This window comes from Lissotriton helveticus, chromosome 8 (genome assembly GCF_964261635.1).
Source record: "Lissotriton helveticus chromosome 8, aLisHel1.1, whole genome shotgun sequence".
In the NCBI taxonomy this organism is placed as follows: Eukaryota; Metazoa; Chordata; class Amphibia; order Caudata; family Salamandridae; genus Lissotriton; species Lissotriton helveticus.
Window position 1 is genome coordinate 1,089,782,233 of NC_136069.1, and position 25,868 is coordinate 1,089,808,100.

Sequence of the window (25,868 nt, forward strand, 5' to 3'; positions counted from 1 at the left end):
CCCTCACCTGGTTTGAACTTTAATTTTTCTTTTTGGTGCTGAATCGTTGGTCACTCCGTCCTAGTGATGATGATCTGATCTTGCTCTTGTTCTTAGAAGTGAAGCTTCTGTCTGTTATGAGAAAAATAGTGCGTGTTAAAAAGCAAGCATTCATCAGTTGTGCCAAAAAGTGCAGCAAGACAACACCCTTCCCTGGAAAAAGGCACATTTTTACTTTAGAGTAGACAGTCACAAATTATTAGATTGGTTTCTGTATTCACATTTCTTCATTCCTAGACAAAATACTAGTGGTGTATGTCTATGACATCTAACACTCTTAAATGTACTTTGTAGGTGGAACATCTGGTGCCGGGGCCAGCGCGGAGGTGGAGGAGCACACTTCTGGGGAGGAGGCGGTGCAAGTGCCGAAGGAAACTGCTGTGAGGGTTGCCACAGTAGTCGCGGGCAGTGGTAAGCTCTTATATTCCTTACTTATTGAGATTGCAGACTGCAGAGTGTGCTCTCTGCACGGGTGTAGTATATATGTTGTACAGTTAAGTTACTATACTGTTAAGAAGACTTTCAAATGCAGATCAAAGTTTTTATCAACCAGGTAGTAGCCTCCTCTAAATATACTTCAGCTCAGCGGTGAATTACTTTTTGAGAATCCAAATCAGATCTGAGATGAACTTGATGGATGAGATGAACGAAAAGCGAAAGAAGGGTGTAAGTAAGTGTGGAAGGACAAACAAGTTAAAAGTAATGATGACTGACAAAGAAGAATGATACGTGTTTGATTGGTGCCCGAGGTGGCTGGGAAGGAATTTGATGCATGGCTGGGTTAAGGATGAAGCAAGGATGGGTAGAAGGAGAACAGCCTGAGTGGGTGAAACAGAACCTGTATGTGTGCGCAATATATCCTTTGGTTGAAATTCAAATGCAAGTCAAGCATGGATGTATGGCTTGCGGTTTCCCAAATAAAATGAAAAGGTTGTTTTCCCGTGAGAAAACGTAAGGTTTGTCCAGATGAGAGACATGAAGAATGATTGACATATAGTTTGAATGGATGGATGCCTGGATCATGGTACTATCTGACTCTTAGATAGCATATGTGTATCTAGAGAGAGTAGACGGTCACTGGATGAACTAATTGTTACTTTGAAGAGCATGTAACACCGCACCCGCACGTCCGTTCCAGTGTAGGAAAGGCAAGGAAAAGAAGTTTTAATTTTGTCCGAATACTACCATGAATAGTAGCAGTAGTTTGTATTGCAAGCACAGCATATATCCGGCTATTACGATGGCCACTCACTACCTCTGTTAATAAGTTTAGTAGAACTCGGTCATTCATGTGTGGATGTATCACTGTTCACTCAATAAAAAGCAAAGCACCTAAAGTCATCCCATATGTAAGCAAATACATACCATGTGCAGTGATAGATAATCAGATTATTTATCTTCTTCATTTTCCTTTTCTAGTATTCATTGGCACTGTAGGGTGAAAGTTAAATTAATTAAGCAGTAGCCCTTGTAACAGAGTATTCTCAGTGCCACCCGGAATAGAAAAGTAAGAGCATCACCACCTGCATGTACTGGGCCGGTACAGTAACGCAAGTCTGTCTCACTCCTCATGGCGGGTGTCTGTTTTTCTTGGGTGCAAGTTGACTGCGCTGGCATTATGCCGGCTTCCAGAAGTTAACGTACCAATTTTGCTAAACAAGAGAGAAGAAGAAGAATAAGACTGGTGTACTGTCATAGTCGACTCTAATGGAGTGAGTCCATAGTGCTCGTAGAATTGATTTCTTAAACTCCAACTAATGTTAGAGCAAGGATGAAGAAGTGGGAGGTTAGATAGATACTGGCCACAATAGTTATGTACTGCGCTTGCAAGTTGCTAGTTCTACTGTGACACAACTTTCTGCTGAATAATTTTGTGTTAATCTTAAAGAGCATTGGTTACAGACTATGTCTTTCTTTCTTCATATAGATGCTCCTTCCAAACCAACACGGAAGGAGCTGGCTAAAAGGGGCCGGCAACGGAGGCTGGAGGCGACTGTCGCCGAATATCGATGGCTGGTGACCCAGGAGAGGGGGACACGCAGTCGACCACAACATCGACCGGGACAGATGCATCCTCCTCCGCGCTCTCTGGGTCAGCCAGTCAGCGCAGCAGGTCTCCAGCGGTACGGAGCCGGGGTTCCGCAGCCACCCGCCACCGCCGAGCAGCAAAAAAATCAGCTGCCCCCCACAGCAGTACCAAAAAAAGATTGCACCGCCTTTCACTCAGGGTGTCCTACCTCGAGCAGGAGCTGTTAAACACCAAAACCCTGCTCGAGACCCTCCGCAAGGAGCATGCCGACCTGGCCCGAAAAGTGAACAGCAGCCAGCAGTAGGAGGAGACGGTCCCTTGCCCCTTTTTAAAGACTTCTGGGGGGGGGTGGGAATTGGGAGTTGGGTTTTTTGGACTTATCATGGACATTCGTTGGGGTTTGGGAGGGGTGGTGGGTTGGGTCTTGGGGGAGATTATTTATGTTAGGAATATAAATATACTTTAAACTTTATCTTAGCATACATGTTTTTTACTGCTTTTGAGACTGGTGGGTGGGGGTTTAACAGTAAGTTAGTTTTCCTGAAACTTAAGTGGCATCTTGATTCAAGTTGTGTAAGTAATTGCCCAAATGTTTTCAAAACTAAGTGCCTCTCACAGAGTAAGTGAATTCAATAGTCCTAGTACTTTACTAGTACTACCGTCAGTCTCTCGTCTCTCCTAATACTCCATTATACAACCTCCCCCCAAACGCTTATCTTACCTGTAATTTGTGTTTGGAAATAGGGCTAGGCACAGGGCTGGCTGAACGGGAAATGGTGATTAAGGTTGGCAATCCTGGGCGGATGAAATGTCATCATTGCAGTGGTACTAGTGGTGTTACACAGTGGCAGTTGCGGCATATGAAAAAAAAGAAAATGAAACCTTGTTTGTCCTTACCGTAGCATTAGAACGGTACAATAGAGAATATAGCAGGTGACAGTACACTAGAACAGTGCCACAATGTAGCCTAACAAATCGTAAAGTATTGAAAGTATAACTACTACTTGCGTTGAATTTCTTTGACATTGGCTACTACTACAAGAAATAGTACTGAAGGTGAAGGACACAGCAGCGTAATCATTTGCCACGTCTAGGAGGAGGATGTTCTTGATGATCAATCAAGTTGATGGCGCACATGAAAATCTGCTTTCATTTGCCAATAGTCATGGGTCTGTGTCAAGCTGAGTAAGAATATATCCTCGGATTCCTTCACCAGCCTGTTGCTATGACCTTATCCTCCCCAGCAAGTGTGTGGAATTATTGCTGTCATTTAGTCACACATCAATCAAAACCACACAGCCCGGGGAAAAGGGTTAAGGTTTGGAAAATGGATGGGAATTTGGGTTTTTGGGAATGTTTTGTTGAGAGAAGAAAAAAAAGCACAGCATGGACAAACAATAATTGAAGATAAACAAATCTTTGGGTACAAAGCTGTCCATAAATCTTTTAAGTGACATAAAGGAATTGCATGCACTACTGCATGCATGTTTACTGAAAAGTAAGTAGTACTTTCGACAACCGTGAATGAAAGAATGCGACAGTACAGGGCTGCAGTAATTATGCGTTTTCACTTGCCTATCTCTGCACTCAGAGAAACACTTTGTACATTAAATTAGGTTTGAAAAATAGCAGAAGTAAAACCTATACAATGGCTGTAGGGATGAATTTAGAATCAGAGATCAAAGAAATGCAGAGTCACACATAGAAGTTCACAGCTATAACATTACTTAAAAGATAATTAGAAAAGAACGGATACTGTATCTGTATGTTGTTGTAGTTGTCCTGTTGAATTTGGGAAGTTGCATGCATCCAACCATTCCTCTTATTAGCGGGACTCCTCCATTCCATCTGACGCTCCGTCCATCAATGTTGCTGACCAGAAGACACCCTGTCCACTGCCTGCCTGGCGGATGCTGAATTGCGGCTCGCTAATGTGAAGCCTGACTTCATCCTTTTTTCCCATTGCACAGGCTGAAACCCGGCCTGTAATTATTGATGGAAAAACAGGAAGTGATATTAGAACACCACTGACAAATAAATATAAGGTATGTACGCTGTGTAGTGCAAAAAGTCACACTTTGAGTTTCCTAATAGACAGTACAATATTTTTGAAAGTGCGTACTCTGAGTCTCCTTTTGAAGGATAAATAAGTATGGGCGAATTAATTTAGCAGATTTTTCTCCTCAAGCTAGGTGTACTGTAAACTGTGTTTTAGAACAAAATTAGACCTTCCCAGCAGTGCTCCCAGACCCTTACTAAACCCAGTCGCAAAAATGTAGAAGACCCCCAATCAGATCTCAAAAAACGTGCGATACTGCTACCTGTCAGAGGCCTAGTAGGAAATGGTGACAAAACGTACTTTGAAAGTAAAGTAGGCCCAAATCCCCCCCTACCCACCATGGATTGTATTCAAACAACTTGCAAGCAAGCAAAAGTATCCATACCCAGCATTGCTCCAAGACTTGCAACCCCCCCCCCCCACAAACACCAGGAACCCCCACAAACAGCCCCCCAAAAACGGTAGAGTGAGCAAAATCTCAGAAAATGCAAAAACGTATTCCCCAGAGATTGTTTCCAAAACACTTTCTTTCGGGTATTAGACCTTCCCAGCAATGGCCCCAGAACTGTCAACCCGGGTGTAAACAAGTTTAACACCCCCAACAAGCCAAAAGGCAAAACCCGGGAAAAGCCACACGTAGAAAACTTTGGGCATACCTGGAATTCAGTCCAAATGCGCTCTGCAGCTAGGCCCCAACTCCCCTTTTCCATCATGGATTTCCTGTAAAACAAATGCAATCAACATTAGAATGTGCCAGCAATGCTCACAGACCCCAAAACCCACCCCCAACAACCTAAAAGCTCCCCAAACAGCACCCCAAAGACAGGCAAGTGATCAAATGTGCAAAAACGTTTTCTGCTCCGATTTTCTCCAAACCACTTTTAGCCGGTATTACACCTTCCAAGCAAGGCCCCCAGACCGTGAACCAGGGCAAAAACAAGTTTCACCCCCCCAAAAAGCCGAAAAGCAAAACCGGGAAAAGGCACACTTAGGAAACTTTGGGCCTATCTGGAATTCAGTCCAAATGCGCTCTGCAGCTAGGCCCCAACTCCCCTTTTCCACCATGGATTTCATGTAAAACAAATCCAATCAACATTAGAATGTGCCAGCAGTGCTCACAGACCCCAAAACCCACCCCCAACAACCTAAAAGCCCCCCAAACAGCACCCCAAAGACAGGCAAGTGATCAAAAGCACAAAAACGTTTTCTGCTCCGATTTTCTCCAAACCACTTTTAGCCGGTATTACACCTTCCAAGCAAGGCCCCCAGACCAGTGAACCCGGGCAAAAACAAGTTTCACCCCCCCAAAAAGCCGAAAAGCAAAACCGGGAAAAGCCACACTTAGGAAACTTTGGGCCTACCTGGAATGCAGTCCAAATGAGCGCTGCAGCTAGGCCCTAACTCCCCTTTTCCACCACGGATTTTCTGAAAAACAAATGCAATCAACATTAGACTGTGGCAGCAGTGCTCCCAGACCCCAAAACCCACCCCCAAAAACCTGGAAGCCCCCAAACAGCACCCCAAAGACAGGCAAGTGAGCAAAAACGCAATATACTTTTTCACCTCCGATTTTCTCCAAACCACTTTTATCCGGTATTAGACCTTCACAGCAATGCCCCAGACCCGTCAACTCACCCGCAAAGAAGTAGAACACCCCCACAAGTGCAGAGTCTTTCTTCATTGGGCGTAATCCAGCCATCTGCTTTGAGGGAAATAGGAGTCTGGAGGAGGAGGATAGAGGAGCATGTTCTTGTGAACTTGTGAACCTGAGGAATGCAGACTGCGGCACCTTCAAATCAATAAGCAAATAAGTGAAGAAAGTTCTGCTGATGGGCTTGTTTTTATGATTAAGTGATTAAAGTTTTTTTTATAGAGATTTTGCAAAACAAAGAAAGACAGACACACAGGAATAAAAGTGAATAAGGAAGAAAAAGAAAGTTAGTGATTCATTGACTCATTTTCAGGGCACGGTGTCAGGGAAGAAGAGCTCGTCCTCAAACTCTGCGAATTCAGATGGGAGTAGGTCAGTTAACAGAGAAGAACTTCCCTCATCTAAGTTGGTGTCCTCCTCGTCTTCTTCCTGCGTGCATTCTCGTATTTTGTAATCTGGTGGTATGAAGTGCGGATTCATCTTGATCATTGTTAACCTCTTCACATTTTTGGGCGAGAGGCGAGCCCTTTTGAAAGTTACAATGCCACCAGCAGCACTGAAAACACATTCAGAAGACACACTTGCGAGTGGGCAAGACAAGTAATTTATAGCCAGGTTGGGGATCTCTGGCCACACATCTCTTTTCCCATGCCAATACGCCAATGGGTCATGATGAACATAGACCTCTGTTGAGTCATTCAGATAGGCCTGCACCATCGACTCAACGTTCTCCAGGGTTCCTCCACTTTGCTTACTTTTTTCTTGGACCTTTTGAGAAGCAAACCCAAGCTGAGTTAGCCAATCCTCTTCTTCACACAATATTACTGTTGTGACTGGTGCAGATGATACGGTTGCTGGTGTCGTTAACGGCTGAGAGGGAAAATCACTCACTTCTGCCACAGCCACAGATGCAGAAGTTGATTTTTTGACTCCGGATGGCCTGCTGATGCTGATGTACTGCCTTTTCCTTCAATTTCCTGCCGTTCTCTTTCAAACCGAGTGGCTGACACAGCTAGACAATGTTTGTACTTTGTAACATCTGCGTCATCAAAAGGAAAGAATACTCTGCCTGCCACTGCCTTTTTGTACCGTGGATCCAGAATAGTAGCAGAAATGTAATGCTGTTCTGTGTGGATCTTTTGAAGACGTTCATCGCGAAGTAGGCCCTGTAATAACTTCTCCGCCAACTCAAATGCTTCTTGCTTTCCATCTTTTTGAAACGTAGAAGGCACCGCCTTCAGTTTGTCCTCTAGCATGCGCAACAATGGGATAGCTTTTCCCAAATTACAGTCCTCCCTGCTGACTGCACGCGTGAAGACCTCAAAAGGACGAAGCATGTCTGTCAGACTTTTAACTAGCTCCCATTGCTCCACCTGTATCCTCAGGTCTATCATAGGTGTACCCAGTTTAAAGAAATACTGATCGACTACCGCATACTGCTCATTCAGACGCTCAAGCATGTAGAAGGTTGAGTTCCAACGTGTTACCTCGTCCTGGACGAGTGCTTTCACTGGCACTTTACGTTCATGTTGCAGGCACTTCAGCTGCTTCCGGGCCTTAAAAGAATGGTTGAAATGTGTGCACATTCTTCGGCAGGTGGTCAGTAACTCGTAGACTGGACTTTCTTCATGCAAGAATTTTTTAACAACCAGGTTTATACAGTGCGCCAAACACGGCACTCTGAAATAGTTACCCATATCCATGGCCTTAACTACTTTGGCGCCATTATCTGTGGAAACATAACCAATCATGCGTTTTCTTGGGGATAGCCCTCGAAAGACCTTTGTGTTAAACTCATGCAAAATGTTTTCTGCTGTATGAGTTTTCTCCATGGCAAACATGGCTACTGTTGCATGTTTCCGAGCAGCTTTATAAACTTTGTCCGTGTCAACACCTGCGTTTAGCTTTGCTTTAACCCCTGAAAAAGAGACCCAGTGTGCAATGATGCACATGTAATCAAGGGCTTGCAAATTGGTCCACATGTCTGTTGTCAGATGTATAGTGTGAACAGCACTCTTCTGCAAAGCTGCCCCAATTAACTCCAGCACATCTTCATGTAGTGCTGGAACCGCAACTCTGGCAAAATAGAACCGGCTAGGAACCTTCCATTTAGGGCAGAGAGTTGCCACCATTTCAAGAAAACCCACCCCTTCCACAAAAGAAAAAGGGAGAAGGTCCAGCGCTAGCATTTTAGCCAGCTTAGTGTTATACAGACGCGCCGTTGGGTGGTTGCGTTCAAATGGCGCATCTGAAAACAACATGCTTCTAATGGTGGGCTGGACCATTTTACGGGATGATGATGACTTTTTCGACCCAGTTACGCTCAGTGATGATGATGAACTTTTTCGCATTGGTGTCTCACTCTCTCCAACACTCTTAGTGTGGCTCATATATCTTGCAGGGGGTGTGCTGCTGACAGGGGTACTGGGTGTAACTGAAGAAATGTTTGACGCGTCTTCCTCCTCGTCATCAGCAGATGAAACATCAACGGATACAATTTGTTGACTTGCAATTCCGGCTGCCTTGATCTCCCTTAGGTGCGCATGCCATTTGACAGTGTGCTGTCTTTCAAGATGACCTCTCTGGCCTCCGGTACCATAGTTGGTACCAAGCTTACCACGACTAACTCGAACTCTACAAATTGTACAAATGGCTATGTTTTCCCTTGTTGGGCTAACACTAAAGAAGTCCCAAACTGCGGACTTCAAATGTCTGTGGGGGCGGAGGAGGCGATACTGGGAATGCTAATGCCAGATGAAGTGGAGGATGTGTGTTGCCGACATTTACTACATTGTGCACTTACAGCACCACTAATTGAGGAAATGGAGGTCGAGGTGAATGGAGGTCCCTTCTGGCGAGAAAATATGGAAGCTGTAGGTGGTGGTGTACTAGTTAACTGCATTGGTGGTGGTCCTATTGACACATCGCCAACATCACGCTCAGCAGCATTTGGGGATAGGGTAAAAATGTCTGTTTGCTGCATGCCCGCTGAGGCTGGAGTGACGTCTATGATGACTGCGTCGTCGTCGTGAGAGTCTTCATCAGCAGGATTATACGCCACTTCTTGTTCAGCGTCATCATCACACTCCATAACTACGAGACCTTCGGGGACCTTCCTTTTACGCTTAGCTACATTTGTCAGATCATGGTGTGCCTCACTCTCAGACAGCACTGGTGGTTCCCAATTTTCATCCATATCATCAGAAGGAAGGGGGCTTGAAGAAGATGTAGACACCATCCTTGATCTTTTCCTTGCTGGGGATCTGGAAGACAATGAATCATCAGGAGTGGCTTCCTCAGATGATACCTCGGCTCGAACGTGGATTTCCTGATGTGCCCCTACTTCGGGAGGAACAACTATTGTGGGCACTTGTGCCGCTTCATGCACCTCTGCCAGCGCCTCTCATTGCGCCGCCTCTCCTTCCACATGTACTTGGGCTTGTACTTGCACATGTGGTTGTTGTTGCGGCTGTGGTTGTTGAACACTCGTCAGATGAGTTACAACAACCTGTGTAGATTGAGGGATGTTGCTACTTTCTTGCGATGAGCCAACATCACTGGTCGATGGTGATTGATCAACTATACTGGCTGCCTCTGCAGCACTCTAGGGCTTGGACCTAAGTTGGCGTGGTGGTGGTGGCACTGAGCCCAATGGAGCAGAGGTGCTGCTCCCAGCTTGGTCCCCAGCAGACCCCGCTGCTGCCGTACTTTTTTTTCCCAAAAAATATGGCGGTCGTCACACCAGTCTCCTTGGTAAGTGGCGCCACTTGCTTCTTCTGCTCCTTACTGGCAACTTTCTTGCTAGATGAGCTACGGGCAACTTTTTTTGGGGCCATCTTCTTCAGATGTCAGAACAGCAGGCCGCAGTTGCACAAGTTGCAAAGTTGTCTGTGGCCACACGTGCCGTTGTGCTGCACACACCGCAGCAGGATTTCTTCCTGGCACTGATGAGGAACGATGAAGCTGATGATTCGTCTTTCTGCACCTAAAAGCAAACGAAGCCAGAGGAACATCAGTTAAATAAATGTTGCATATGTAGCGCTTCAATTAATAGTTTGCAAGTAAGCATTTTTATTATACCCACCCCCCAAAATGGAAAGACCAATAAAATGCACCACTGACAGAGTACCTCTGGGCATAATGGATGAAAGCATGGCAGACTGGGTGCAGGCCTATGGCACAACAAAGCACACTGCCTGGCTTCAAAATGTCCCCTAGACCCCCACCCACATGGCCAGGCCCTGCCTGGACCAGGCCTCAAAATGGCCCCCACCCACATGGACAGGCCCCCACCCCACCCCAAAAAGTCGAAAAACACACAAAAATCCCCACAATCCAATGCCATCCATGCCCTCCATTATGTTTACATTAAAGAGACCCCACAGATAGACTCAGTCCATGCACCACTGAGTACCCCTGGGCAAAAGGCCCCAACAACAGCCAAAAAATCGAAAAACACACAAAAATCACCACAATCCGATGCCATCCATGCCCTAAATTATGTTGAAATTCAACAAAACAGTTGTATCATGCACCCATAACTAACCCTGGTCCTACTGGATACTGTGGCTACCCACAATATATTTTATTTAATGTTCTGAAAAAGTTCCAAAATTGTAGTTGCAGCAACTGTAATGCCCCAAACAAACTTACTTGTGAAATTTCTAATCCAAAAGTGATCCAAAGAAAGTCAAAAAGGCCTCAAATGCAAATATCCAGCAGCATCCACAAAAAGTAATCCTTCCAGGTCAAGATCCAAATCAAAGTGACCAGGACATGAACAAAGCACTGGGAGGAGCCTGCTGGACAGGAACAGGAAGTTGGAGACTGTGGGGCACTTCCTTCCTCCCACCCCCCCAAAATGGACTCCTTGCAAAAAAAAGTGCAGGCAAATGTCAACCTCAGGAGTTATTCTGATAAAAATCATCATTTTCAGAAGGTTTATGCTGCCTGCTGGTGGATTTCTTGTGCAGAATTGCAAATTTTGCAATTTCGCGAGCGCGAGATTGTTGCTGCCCGCCACATCTACATATTCGCAATTGTTTATGATGTAATCGCGGTCGACAAACTCCCGCGGGATCACGCAGCAAGATCCAAAATGGCGCAGCACACGCAAACATGGAGAAAAACAACTCTTCAAACGCTGAATGACGCGCGCCGCAATATTGTATTTGTCAAGCGCGACCAAGCAAAAAAATCCGCTGCGTGCGAATTTGCGAATTTTCGGCAAATTCGCGAGAATTCGCGGATTGCAAATTTGCCGAAAATCCGCAAATTCCGCGAGCGGAACAAATTTTACGCCCATGCTTATAAAGTACTAAATTTCTGGGTTTAGGGCCCCAATATTTATAATACTTTTCTCTTTGAAGTCTTTGGCAAAACGTTCCTCTTGCTCAGTAAAAACCAGTTTGGTCCTCCCTGGTCCAGCCACACTACAGGAGGTGGAGACTGCATTGTACAGAACATCCACAGCCTATTCAGGTGTCAGTGACAACTCCTCCCACCACTCTAGCCCAGGATGACCCATCAGCATATTCAGGGCACATCTCAACTCCCATTGTGTGAGTGTCTGACGTGAAGGTATACACAGTCCCTGTCAGTCTAAAACCAGACAGTGAGTCCACAACAAGGCAAAGGCCCACAGGATGGTTAAGCAAGAAAATGCCCACTTTCTAAAAGTGTATTTCCAAACACACAATTTAAAAATCACCTTTACTAAAAGATGTGTTATTAAATTCTGAGCTCAAAAAACACAATGAGTGCTGCAGGCTCACTAGTAGCATTTGATTTACAGGTCCAGGGCACGTGCAGTACACTTTACTAGGGACATACCAGTAAATCAAATATGCCAATCATGGAAAACAAATCATAACACAATTTACAGTAGGAGCATTTGCACTTTAGCACTGAATAATACTGACAACTTGTGCAGACACAATAAACCAGCAAAAACGAAGTCCAGTATACCATCAAAAACAGGAGGTCAGAAAGCAAAAAGACAAGGGAAACACACCAAAAGATGCCAGGCTTAACAGTGCATTTGAAACTTTTTTAGATAATGTTCAATCTCTAAGAATGCATTGGGAAAAAAAGTTGTTTTCATATTGTGCTGCAGGTAATTTATTTGTTAATCTGTTCCTGATGATTTGAAAATGTAAGTTAAAGTAACAGTTCTTTAGTTATGGAATTGTTTTTACCTGTGGGAGGCTTTCCTTAGAGTTGTTGTAAGCTGTTTATTTGTGGTTTATCTTTAACCTGGAGATAATGTTGAACTAAATGTGTGAAAAAGATATATGTACTGTATGTTAAAATTAATTTAAAAATCTATAACTCAGTTTTGATTTTCAAAGTACTTTTCATGTAAAATGCTTGTTGTAAAACATGTAAATCAGCACCCCAGTCACTGTGCAACGCCTTCCTTCAGGGAGCACTTGTCGTAGTAGGGATAGTAAATTTGCCCCCAACCACTGTCCAGAACCTTTCTTGAGGTAACACTTGGCTGAGAAGGAATAGTAAATGTGCCCCCCCCAACCACTGTCCAGTAGCTTCCGTTAGGTAATACTTGTTGGGTGTGGAATAGTAATATTGTTCCCACAGTCACTCTTTGATATCCTTGAATGCATATTGTTTGTGAAAAAATAATAGAAATAGCTTTTTTATTAATTATACTGCAAACTTTTGTTTTTTAAATGAAATGTTTACATCTATTTTCACTTACAGCTTTCACAAATTCCTTCTTGGTGACAAATTGAAATTTTCTTAAAATTGGTACACTGTAACAAAATAAATTTAAAAAAATTAAAATTAAAGTTCTTTTAATTTCTTAGCTGTCATATGTTATTCTCTTTTAATATGTAATAACGCTTTTATTCATACTAACTGTGACAGATAGATAACAATGTTTTGAATGGTGTCTTTGTAGTAGTCCTGCTCTCTCCTGTGCATGTGGTCACTTCTAAAGGAAGTGTACCACTGATAGCAAAATGGTGGTTGCCTGTTTTTATATGTTTATTAAGGGTTAACTTCAAATTCTGGTAAAATAACTGCTGTAATCTGTATTGCTTTGTTAACAAATACATGACTAAAAGTATAATTATATTGTAAGTGTTTTTCTGACATGTATTTGACCTTCCTCAGCGACTTCACCTGCCATCTTGGTTGGGGACAGAGTTACAAGTTGTTTAGAAATGGAAAACACATAACTCTTATTTCTATGTTGGTTTTGTTTGGGTAAAAAAATATTAGCGTGCTGTTGTGAAGTGTTGTTTTGTTTAGCATGGTGTTGTTTTCTGTTGCATACATATGCGCTGCGCAACAGTACTTTTTATGATTGTAAAAATGTATTGATGTATACTTAAATATATTTGGCTAACTATATCATATTTTTTTCTATATGTATTTGTAATTTCTCCCATTTAAATACAGCATGGTAAAGGTTTTCATGGTAAATGCTTGCCTAGTAAAGGTATGTGTGATAATGGTTACTTTAATTTAACCGTATGTATGTTCACGCAAAAGGCATGTGTGGTGAAGACATGCACAGTTATGGAATATGCTTTGTATAGACAGTGTAATAAAGGCATGCGTAGTAAATGCATAAGTGGTAAAGGCATGCGGTGTCCAGCCGGACAACCCCTGCTGCTTTTCACTTATTTTATATCTGACATTCAGGGAAGCTGGAAGTAGCCATCAACGATGGGAAACAAAGTAATTCCACTCTTACTTGATATAGATATTTCAGTGCTCCTTTTGTTCACTTCTAAAGCTCTGCGATTTTAGGGTGAAGTTAACCTAAGGCTACTGTGAAGAGAACACCACCAAATATAAGGATGGCAAGACTAACATGTTGGTGTGGGGACATCTTACCACCCAGGCAAAGAGAATAAATACTAACCTGGTAGAGACAACAACTTAAAAAGTTAGGAGTTTATTTTTCTTCGAGTTCTACCATTGCCTCCTCATTCGACTTGAACACCTATACAGCAGAAGTGATGAAGAGAGAAAGAAGAGCAGCACAATGTAGGGCAAGAGCCACATAACTGTACAAAGCAAGGATTCTGACATCCATTCTGGAGATCCTGAGAGGAAAAGTAGAGAGTGCATTGCTTTAAGGGGTAGAAGAGTGGGGACCACACTCCTAAACACCCGCTGGGAGTTCCTCAGGAAATTCTGCAAATACACTCACCAGGTTCCCTAGGCAACTAAAATTTTGAAGCCGGCTGTGGTATTAAATTTCTGAATCTGGCTTAAACAAAAATAACAATTAGCCACTCAGACAAATGCAGCTCATCGGCAATGAATGATAGCATTGTTGATTGCTGGCATAAACTAGCTTAGGGTGACTCCCAGTAAATAAAAATGATAACACGTGAAGGAATGCTCAAACTGGACATTCTGAAAGGGCTCTTCCTATGATCAAAATAGACAAAGTTTCTTCTCAACAAACATTCCTTGAAACAAATGTAAAGTGAAGAGGAAGAAAAAGTCTGGGATTATAAAACAGACAGATTACAACACTTGCCATGTGACACAGTCTTCACATCCTCCATCCATGTGCATTGAATAGCATTTTTCTAATTAGGCCTCAGTGCCATTGGAATAACAGGTCATGATAAAGGTTTTCTACTTCACTGGTGACACAGCCATCTATTGTAATGTCAGCTGATTCCTGGGGGACCGTGAGTCCTGCAGAAAACAGAGGTGTTTAACCAATTAGCACCATCTGCTAGTGCAGTTGAACAAATATATAACAGACAAGTATATCAGACAATTTTGAGGTGAGCAGAAAACAGAGGCTTCTAATTAATCAGCGCCACCTGTTTGCATTGGAAAGCTCTTTGAACAGTGCACTCAAACTAAAGTAAATAGCTTGTCTAAATTAAGTGCACCGCAGAGTACATGAAACATGCCCAGCTAGTAAACTCTAAAAAGTGCATAGCAGAGTACATGGCATCTGTCCAACTAGAAAACAGTGACAACAATGGGGAACAAACAGCACAGGGAGACAGGGTATGACAGGCTTTCCTTATTTTCTTGCACTTGCATGCAGACCAGTTTTTCCAACATCTTACTTAATACAGGGAGCCCGTCAGTGGGATGATAATTTGCATAAATGATCTGAGTCAGGCCACATTTTTTAATAGTGGGGTATTAATAGTCTTTTTTAAGTGAAGTAGGAAAATCCCTCTATTCTGGAGAGAAGCTAATACTCAGATGGATGATGTTGGCAAAAAGGAAATAGAAGGAGTTTGAAATCCACCTTGGCATGGCATCAGAAATACATTCTGTAAGTTTCAGTTTACTCATAACCTGCTCTACCTACTTGCGGGAAACTCTGAAGAATAGAAAAGGGGAGACTGATCAGTATGAAGTGGGTGCAATCACGGAAATGGCTGTGTTAGCATTTGCCACTCAGTTTGTTTCTTAGAGTGACTATGTTCTCATCAGAAAAATTCTCAAAGCTATTGCACAGCTCTCAGACATGGCTGTTTATCTAAGGCCTTTCCTAGTAATATATGTTTCACTAGTATTTTAAAGTATTCCGTAGACAAAACAGGGGCATTATTATGCAAGATTTTTTTTTACTTTCTGCACCTTTTTAAGGGTGCATGGTGCAGGCATATGTTTGAATCATATCCTCTGGTGTTTGTATCTCTGTATTCCTTTCTCCATTTGGCGTAGAGATGATGTAATGTATTCAGAAAGGAATTACATGTTGTTTCAAAGAAGGCCAGATGGTTGTTCACTGAGGAGTCCCAGGGACAATCACCTAAGGAATTGCTTAACCTTGCTAGCATAGGTCTCTTATCTTGCCTTTGGACTAGTTACAGGGGGAGGGGAGTCCTGTTGTAAGAAATTATGCTGTTTAGAGGTTTAGAAGTGCACATTGGTATAAGAAAACAAGCCAAACAAGAGTTCGGAAAAATTCAGATTTGTGTGGCACTAGCTTTTTCACATAATTGAAATCCTTAGTGTGGCCCATATCGTGGGTAGAGGCAGAAATATTTTAAAAAGACTCAGCTGTTTTACAGAGTCCAATAGGATTAGAACAGAGCTATCATCCTGCAGATTATAGTCACCCACAAACAGGGCTGCATTAGAATTTCTGATGACCTCAATCAATATTCTAGATAATCAATGGCAAAGCAACAGATGTGTCCAGGGATGGGGTAATCACTTTCAGTTTTTAAAGAGGTGTAGAGGTCATGTAGAAGGATGTCAGCCTATTCTTGAGGGCTAGGATAGACATAACCTTCAGACTAGCTTTGTTCATGACAGCCATCCACCTCTCGTCTTTTTCCCAGGCATTTGTTTTGACAGATGGGGCGCTGTTAGGCACCGCTGTGTTAGTTAAGTTGTTACGAGAAGTGTGAAGCCAGGTTTCTGATATAAACTGTCAATCCAAATAACGGTCTAGATTGTAGTCCTATTTTGTTTGGGCGTGCCATACAGCTGACTGTCAATTCATTAATTAGGCATTCTAGCCTTCTGCCAAGGGCCATAATGATTGTATAAGGCCTCAAACATGAAATATAGGCACCGGCCTCAGTCTAGAGCTGATAACAAGGGAGAGGGCCTTTAGCAACCAGGATTGCCAAAGGATAATCTAAATAAAAGGTTGAAACAGAGAGAGTCATCCTGGAAGTTTGAGGCAGAAGGTCTTGACCTGCTATTTTTGACCCAGAAATATTTGTTGTCTTTAGTGGATCGCGCAGCATTTCAGCGTTCTAATATACACTGCATCGTTCCTTGAGGTTGACCATGCTTGAACCAGCCCCAACAGCTTGTGTATCGGTCCTGCAGGTCTATGTGGCTTTTTTATTGGGCTTGTTATCTTTGCAAGATGCTAGAATTAAGTAATAGACATGCAACTGCCTGGACAGACGGGAAGTCTAGTTCAAGCACCTTTTGTTGTTAGCGTCATTACCAGGAGATGCATTTAATGCATATATCAGTTGTTATAACAGAACTGACCCTGTAGTGAAAATAATTAAACCGTATTTCTGAATTGTAAATGATGTAAACCAAAGTGGCACACAAGAGGGAAACTGATGGAGCAAAGTAGGGATGGATTTGAGCCAAAAAGGGGTAGTTGTAGGCAATCCGAAGATATTGGGGTTGTTTAGAATTTGTCAGACGTCAAACTTAGGCTTATGAAGAAGCTATAGCCAGGTGTACAATCTAAGTAGGTCGGACAATTTTTGGCAGATATACCACAACTGCCAAACTCCAATTACCCCCTCAGTTATTTATGCGGCAGATGTTTTCCATCCATTCCTCCTCAAACAGCATGGACTAGGGATAAGGATAGATGCGCCATATAAAATCCCGAGTCATTATTATTGACATTAAAAATACTTGCCCAGCCTGTGCACATTCATGGAAATGTAAAATGAGAGAATCTAATTTTTTAAGAAGAAGGAGTGCTTCTGAGAAGAAGAATTAAATGTGTTTAAATAACTCGATAATCGGAGAATCTTTATACTCATTTGGGAAAAAAAATCATCTTTATGAGGAAAGAGCGATCGGTGATGTTGACAGAGGGTGGTAAAGAACAAGTGGTGTTTTTTCTCCTACTCCTGCCATTTTGGTGGATTGATGACACTGAAATGGCCTAGCTAATTATCTCATGACACTAAATAGTTTTTAAGAATAGCAAGAACCAACTTCACCTTTTAAAAAAAAAAAAATGGTTTTGTTGGAAATCTCTCCACACTCTGATCTAATAAATTATTGCCAAGGACAGAAGCTGAAATATAGTTATTCTCTTTGTGGACGGTTCCGTAAAGCTGCAGTGCTAGCACTGTAATATTGAACCAATACTGAGGATGCCTTTTTGTATTTTCAAGTGCTTGTCCAGATGGATGTGGGTGTATGCCTTCTACTTGCATGTTTTGACTTAAAGAAGAAAGAATTGGGTCCAAATTGACTAGCATTTTGCTTGGCTGTTTGTGTGATGCTAAGTGGCTCCCGCAGTGACACTGATAACATTTCACCGTGAAAAGCTATGTTGCGCAAAAGGTTGATGCAAGCTCAGAGTCAAAAGTGCTAAGGCAGTGTAATTGAGTGGTAAATTGCACACACCTCTAGGTTTTCACTCAATGCTGTATCTAATATTTTAGCGTGAACTGGCATGAATTTCTAGTTCCGCATAAAAGTAAGCATATAAATGGGCAAGTGGAATATTGTATGATATTCCCATGCTTAAGATATTTAGGCCCATTTATCATGGGTTTGTGACGCCCTTGCGTCACGCAAAAAGGCGCTTGGGTGACACATATTCTCGACTCATATTTTCCAAGCCAATCAAGTCCACCTTGTGTAGCCCTGCACGGCGTAGTAAATGTTAAGTAGTGCAAGGCAGCATAAGCCACTTCCTTGTGTTACTCTGTCCCAGGGAGGCGTTACATGAGTGGAGGGTGGATGTTCCCATGCATCCACCCATGTATTTTGCGCCCTCTCCGATTTACCATTAGTGGTAAACCAGGGAATGTGTCAAGATGCTAGACAAGTATGTTTATTTCTCCCTCTTTCTGCATGCCTGTATTATCCAGCACACTTAGAAAGTGGAAAATGCTTATGAGGATTGTTTGTTCATGAAGGTGTCCATTCCTGCACAAAAGCAATCCTGCCAACAATGCAGCAGCCCTTGCACCATGGTGCTTGCTTTGGCTCTAGGCCACACAATGCTCAGTATAATGTTAAATACAGTGGGCCTCATTTATGATGAGGCTGTGCGTCACTTTTACTACGGCGGTGCGTCACTTTTTGTGACGCACTAGTGGTGTGAAAAATGCACCTTGTTGCGCCATATTTACAAAGTTACGCATCTAGGTAGATGCGTCACTTTGTAAACCCCTGCGCCACATTATACCTGCGCCAGGTATAATGTATGCAAGAGGGGCGTATTGACGCAATGAAGGGTCGTAGATGTGACGTAGTGAAATCTATGAGATTTCACTGCGTCACTTTTAGGACGCCCTTGCGTCAAAATCTTGCACCTGCCTCACAGCAGGCGTAAGACTGACGCAGGCCCTTTCACATGGGGCTTGCCCCAAGTGAAAGTGCGCATTGCTGGAGTTGCGTCACTTTTGTGACACACTCCAGCAATGCGTGACTTTTGCGCTTACAGATACGTCAGAAATACTGACGTATCTGTAACTCCTTGCGACATGATGCGTCATACATTAAATATGACACATCAGGAATGTCGCAAGGAGTGCGCACTGAGAAGTGACGCATCGCTGCTTTCACGCAGCAATGCGTCATTTCTCATAAATGAGGCCCAGTGTATTCCTGCCCGCTCCCTTTCACGCAGCTCAGCAAGGTACTTGCTGTGTTGCCTTGCAGAAAAATTTGATCAACCTGCCCCCAAATTTGGATTAAATTGCACATTTTTGTGTGACTGACCTTTTATTGGCTATCATTGTGTAGAAAACGGATCTAGAGAGTGATGCACCACAAGTACAAATCTCATGCAAGACACCATTGTTTCGCCTTTGCACCATACTGCATTTGTTTGTACAATCGAAACCAATTTCATCATCAGTAAATGACTATTTGTAAATATGACATTGCCCAAGTTTTCTTTTTACTGTTTAAGCAATGCAGAGCTGGACATTTTCACATAACAATGGTATCAATATAATAAATCTGGGGGCATATTACCAACCAATAGAGATCATTTTTGTCTCTAACTTGTTTAGAGACAAAAATTATCGCCGCACATCGGCGATTTTTATCGCAGATAAACCTTGCTATTAGCAAGGTTTATCGCAAATGCGATAAAAAACGGCCGCAATGCATGAATATCGCTGAAAAGTCAGCAATATTCATGCATTATCGAGCAAATGCTCTTAGCCATGTTATCCACCTCCCATTGGTTAACATGGCTAAGAACTGCTCAGGGCAGGTGTTAGCTTTTGGAGATATTCGCGCTTAGCGCGAATATCTCCAAAAGTTGGTAATAGGAGATAGCGATGTTAGCGACTGTTTCCAGTCGCTAACATCTTGGCACGCCCACTTTGCATGTCATTAGTGATAAATATCACTGACATGCAAAGCGGGGCCCAAGATGGTCGCTATCTCCTATTAGCTGTCGCTAACTGGTGTTAGCGACAGCTTGGTAATAGGGAGATAATTTTATCTCCGCTTTCTTGGCTTTTAAAGCCAAAAAAGCGGAGATAAACCCCCTTGATAATATGCCCCCTGGTTTCTTTTCTTTTCATTTATCAAGGATATTTCCCGTTAACTGATATGTTTCAGATGAATGATCTCTGAAATGTTCTAGGCCATACTTGCAAATCCCATTTAATAAAATGCGGTGCGTGCAGCTTGCAAAGTAGACAAAACTAAAAACTGTTTGAGTCTTTCATTACTATAGCGATTGCATTTTGCAGAAGAAAGAGTTAATTCAATACTTCAGAGAGCGCTAGATTTCACTTGCATGTAAATAGTTAAAAAGTCAAGCTAGAAAGAAATAACGTGAAGCATTAGAACGGAAGGCAGAAATAATTAAAATGATGGCACACAACACTAAAAACAGCTTAAGGAACATCTAAAAGCAGTCAAAATTAGTAATGCAGAAATAGCGTCTTAGAATGCCCCAGGGAAATTAGTTTTACTAAATAAAATCCCAAAAGGCAAGTAAATAAAGACTGTGACAAGGGAGTAACTTTTGTATGGCTAGTTAAAACATTCTTACAGTGGATACATACATGGCTTATCTTATTAAAAAAAAATCGAAATGGTCACACACTTCCCTCAACGCCTCTATTATTTAAATTTGCAATTCACTGGATAATACCTTTGTTTAGGAACTGGCTCTTGAATACTGATTCAAGATATTTATAATATTTTATGTAGCATACATACAGCTAACACAAGGAGATTTTGGACACTCACCCCCAGTCACAGATCTGGGTTGAATCCATCATCATTCTTTAGCTCACTTCTCCACCTCAGTTCATACAGGTAGCCTTTGTTGCAGCAATAATAGTGACATTTTGCACTAACGTTTCCTAGTTTTAAAGAAGAAACAGCCAGATTCATCATTGCAAATTGCCCTCGCAAAGGGCCAGATTCTGAGAATCCGGCCCTTTGCGAGCGCAACTTTTGCATTTGGGATTCATCATCCCAAATGCAAAAATCGCTAATAGCAAAATCGCAAAATTGTGAGGAATTGCATTTAAGGAATCTCTATTTGAGATTCCTTAAATGCAATTCATTAACCATTTTTAAATTGCGAATTCGCAATTTTTGGCCGCTATTTACCGCGAAGGCTGACTTCGTGGTAAATAGCGAAAAAGTTGAAAAATGCACTTTAGTGCATTTTTCTAAGTTGCATGTTACACACACACATGTCCTTTGGACATGTGTGTGCGCAACACCTGTGTAAATTTGCTTTTCAGGGGTGCTACAGGGTGTCCTTTGGACACCCCTGGCACCCTTGAAATCGCATCTTTATTTGCGATTAGCAAATTGCTAATCGCAAATAAGGAATAACTCCCCATTCATTCCTATGGGCCTTTAGGGGAGTTATTCCTTATTTGCGATTAGCAATTTGCTAATCGCAAATAAGGAAGATGTAGGAATCGCAATATTTTTTGCTATTCCTACATGAATCCCGTTTTGCAAGTCCTTGATAGCGATTCCTTAATAATCGCTATTAAGGACTCGCAAAACGGGACAATGATGAATCTGGCTGATATTGATGTTCAATGTGGCACCAAAATGTACACCTTCTGGCAAGTATATGAAGGACTTTTATTTTACTTGAACAGTTCCAAAATGTCACTTCACAACAGGCCATTTTCTCCGTATGTCACAGGCCATACAAATGAAAAATATAAGTATTGCAATTTTTGTGGACCCTCATTTTTTAAAAACGGCAGCCACACTGGGGAATTTTATGTAAGCCAGTAAGTTCCTCAGGAATTCCTTATGTTTGCACAACTAGGGGCCTATTTATGAAAAAGTAATGCAGTGCAGCATGTCACCTTGTGTGACAGGGAACAGGCAGGAGTGTGTTATATTTAAGCCTATACGGTGCATTCCTACTTTTTCCTCTGTGCTGGTGCCCTTGCACCATGGTACAACAGTGCCTGCATTGCATGCAGGATTGTTTTTGAGCTGGAAGGAATACATTCCTGCATAAAAAACAATCCCGAGAGCCATATTCCTCCATAAAGAAGAAGTAACTAGGAGAAATAAAGATATTTCTCTCCATTACGCCTCTCCTGGGAAGGCGTATCTCTTTGGGAACATTCCCAGGTTTACCAGTTCTGGTAAATTAAGGAATGCTTAAAAAATCATGAGAGTGCGTGGGAACACCCACGCAATGCCCATGGAACACTTTTTGAGGGCAGTGTAGGGCAATGCAGCAATTTGCTCTGCATTGCCTTAATCCAGATTTATGGCCCTGAGTGGCTTCATAAATCTGACTTAAGGTTTGGGTCATATTTGCACCATGTTGCGTGGTATAAGAGCAATGCAAACCAGCTCGTTAATAGGCTCCCTGGATTCAGTGCTTTATTTGTAAAAGAATAAAAACTGGGGCTAAAGGTTTTGATCAGAAGCCCGCAGCTGGCGCTTTTGAAGGTTGCAGTGCCAAATACTAAGGCTGCGTAAACTGTATACCACTGTATTCCTCTTTAATTCGAAAACAGTCCCTCCCTCACCCTTTATCTCACCCTTGCAGGTTCTTTTTCATCCCTGTGTTCTGCCTTAGTTAACTGGTTTTCCATGTTTCTCTTCTGACTTCTTTCTCTCTTTTTTTTCTCTTTTCTCCCTCTTGCTTTGAGTGAAAATGTGATGAGGAAAAATAACTGCCAGTACCCACTTGCAAACAGTATCACAAATTAAGCACTCCCTTGAACTGACTTCTTAAATGGATTTAGACCAGACTTTCTGATATTGCTTTAAAAATTCCTTCATAAAACCTAATGTATCCCACGAGGTTAGGACAAAATTAAATAAACAACATAATTTGTTGCTCAGAAAAGGCCAGTGAATTGATCTGTGAATGACACTGGGGCAGCAAATATGGCTACTAAACTGTAAAGAAATCAATGAAAATCCCCAGCGGTGGTCATGAAACTGAAAAAAACCTCAAAGCTGATAAAGCAATCTTTACAAAAAGAAGACATTTTTTGCCCAGAAGCCTGGGAGGTTCAGCAAAACAGTGCCACGTTAAAAAAACAGAAGAAAGGCTGGGTAAAAAGTGTTGAATTACATTATTGACACTTTTTCTGATTGTTTTTGTCCTCGGCATCCTTCATCAAACATTAAAACCAAGTAAATACATTGAAATCATCTGGAGTGCAGGTCTTTGCACAAAGCACTGCTGCTCTTCATGTACATGCTGGTCTATTGGCGACCTGTCTCAGACCGGTTACAAAAAGCAACGGGGCATATTATCAAGAACGGTGTTAAAAATTGTCACCGGTTTAGCGGCAGAAAACTGCCACGAAAACGGCGATAATGGGCTTGATAATATGCCCTTGAGAATTCCAATAGAAGTCCATATTCTGGTTTGAACATGGGCTTCTATTGAAATTCTCCAGGGCATATTATCAAGCCCGATAATTTTAACGCTGTTCTTGGTAATAGGCCCCTACAAGACTGTATAATTTAGAAGTCAGGCATTGACTGGTTCAACCCCTTTGTTTTATGCTTGGCAGGCACTCTCAGGCTTTAGTGCATGAACTCGTCGCTGAGTGGCAGGGGCTGACACTGAAGGAACTGGGGGGCATATTATCAAGAATGGCGATAAAATTGTCCCCACTTTAGCGGCAGAAAACTGCAGCCAAAGCAGCGATGATGGGCTTGATAATATGCCCTGGTGAATTCCAATAGAAGCCCAGGTTCACACCCGAACATGGACTTCTATTGGAATTCTCAAGGGCATATTATCAAGCCCATTATCGCCACATTAGCTGCAGTTTTCTGCCGCTAAAGCCGCGATAATTTCTAAAGCTGTTCTTAATAATATGCCCCCGGGTTTATAAAGATGCTGATCATGAAGATGCACAAAGCCATTTATTGGTCGCAACATCAGCAATTTCCTAAATCACAAGGTTTGTGTCAGCAAAACAGTGTTTTTAAACACACTAAACCCCTTTTGGGATTCACTACTGAATTATACAATGGGATCTGAAATGCCTGCCAAATCGCAATTTGGAAGGGACATACTTAGGGTGTCCCTTCCAAACTGGGATTCAGACTGCTGTGTATTAATGGTGTGCAAAAGTAATTTTAGTCAAAACCTTTGATAAGTTACCAATTTTTCAAAGGAGGTGGAATCATATTCCTTTTGCGACAGAAAAAAAGACTAGTGGGAGTTATCCGTGAATGAAAGGGATATAAGGTACAGCACGAATGTTAGGCTCTTCAGCCTCACAACATGGGGAAGGTGGCCATTCTCCTGTCCTTTCGCGCACATTCCTTTCAAAGTCTTTCACTAATAGCTTCCCCCATTCCTACTTTTGGTGGTGGTTCTAATTTGTATTGGATGAATCAGGAGGCGGATTCACAGTAAAAGTGTGAGAAACGGCTATTGTTTGGACAGTCTATAAGATATCCTACGGTTTCTGTTCACAGACTTCCCTACCACTCACCTACAAACAGATACATGGGTGGTCCTGATGAAGGTGGATACAAATGAAAAATTCCACTGAAACATGCGTTAACTTGGTTGTTGTGAAATTCCAGCCTACAAGTTGATCACAGATATTTCTTGAAGCGTTCTCTCTGTGATTACCACTGGTGTATGTAATTGTGGCTCGGATGGTCATGTATGAGGTAAGTGTGTGTCTGTTGTTGTGTGTGAGGTTAGGAAGGTTTTGTGTGGCTGGCTTCAGGGGGCCTATTAAACGTTTCAACATATAGGTATCATTTTCCAAAGTTTCACAGTGTATTAGGACAATCATCTAATGTATTTTAATGTGGAACAATTGAATATTTGCATTAATGAGATTCTCGTGGTTTCAGAAACATGTTTTTAACTTTCTTTATAATCAGAAAAATTGAAAAAATATGAATACGTTTAAATATGTAATAATATGATAAATATTAGCATGATTTTATTTGTGTGGGAGCTTTTCTTAGTTCCAAGGTGAAAATTCATAACATTAGGAAGACATATTAGAATGTTTGTATTAAGCTGCCATATTGGTCATTGTATTCTAGTGATAATGTACTTCACGTACATTGGATTTGTGAGTGAGACATGCATTCTCAAATGAGGTTTAATGTGTCACTTCATGCCAGCATGTATGGCAACATTCTGGGACAACCGTTCCGTGGTGAAAAGATCGAGGCAGATTAAAGCCATCAATGTCAACATGGCTTTGATGGCACTCTAATGCTAGCGAATAATGTATTTGTTTTCAGGGGAAGAACCTGAATAGAATGCACAGAATTCAGACATACATTATATATCAAATTACATTGTTTACCCGCTTCTTCACACACATTGGACATTCCAATGTAACATCTCATCTTGTGACCTACAGTGTTGTTTACCTAAAATACTTGAGCATAATGTGGTGGGAAATATGGTAGATTTATCAATTTCATTTTTGGTTTATCCTCAATTTAGGGTGGGAAATGAGGATACGAACCATCAATATATACACCATACTATATGTATGCCTGATATAGGGTTTTTTAGAATAATTCAATACTGGGAGGAGGGGAACCCAGTTAGTACTCTTGTGACTCCCTTTTCTCTTGCTTGTAGAATCTAGATACAACTGGAAAAAATTCTTGGCATACGCACAAAAAGGGACTTTATGAAGCTGTGAGGTCCTGCCAGAGGCAATCCTAAGCAACATTGCATAACAGACTGCTGCCAAGGGCTATATATGCCATTGAAGGTTTTCTTCTCATGAGCACTGGCTCTCAGCAAAGAAGTTGGTCTGGATATTATGGTTATTGTGGTATTAGGCCATTGGAATGTTGAGAGCTCCATTGAAGAGAATGGAGTGGCTCCGGGCTTCTAATAGCTGGTATAAGCCTGGAACGCCAACATTCCAATGTTTGCCTACATGTTTCTCTCATTCTAATTTAGAATATTCTACCCTCAGTGG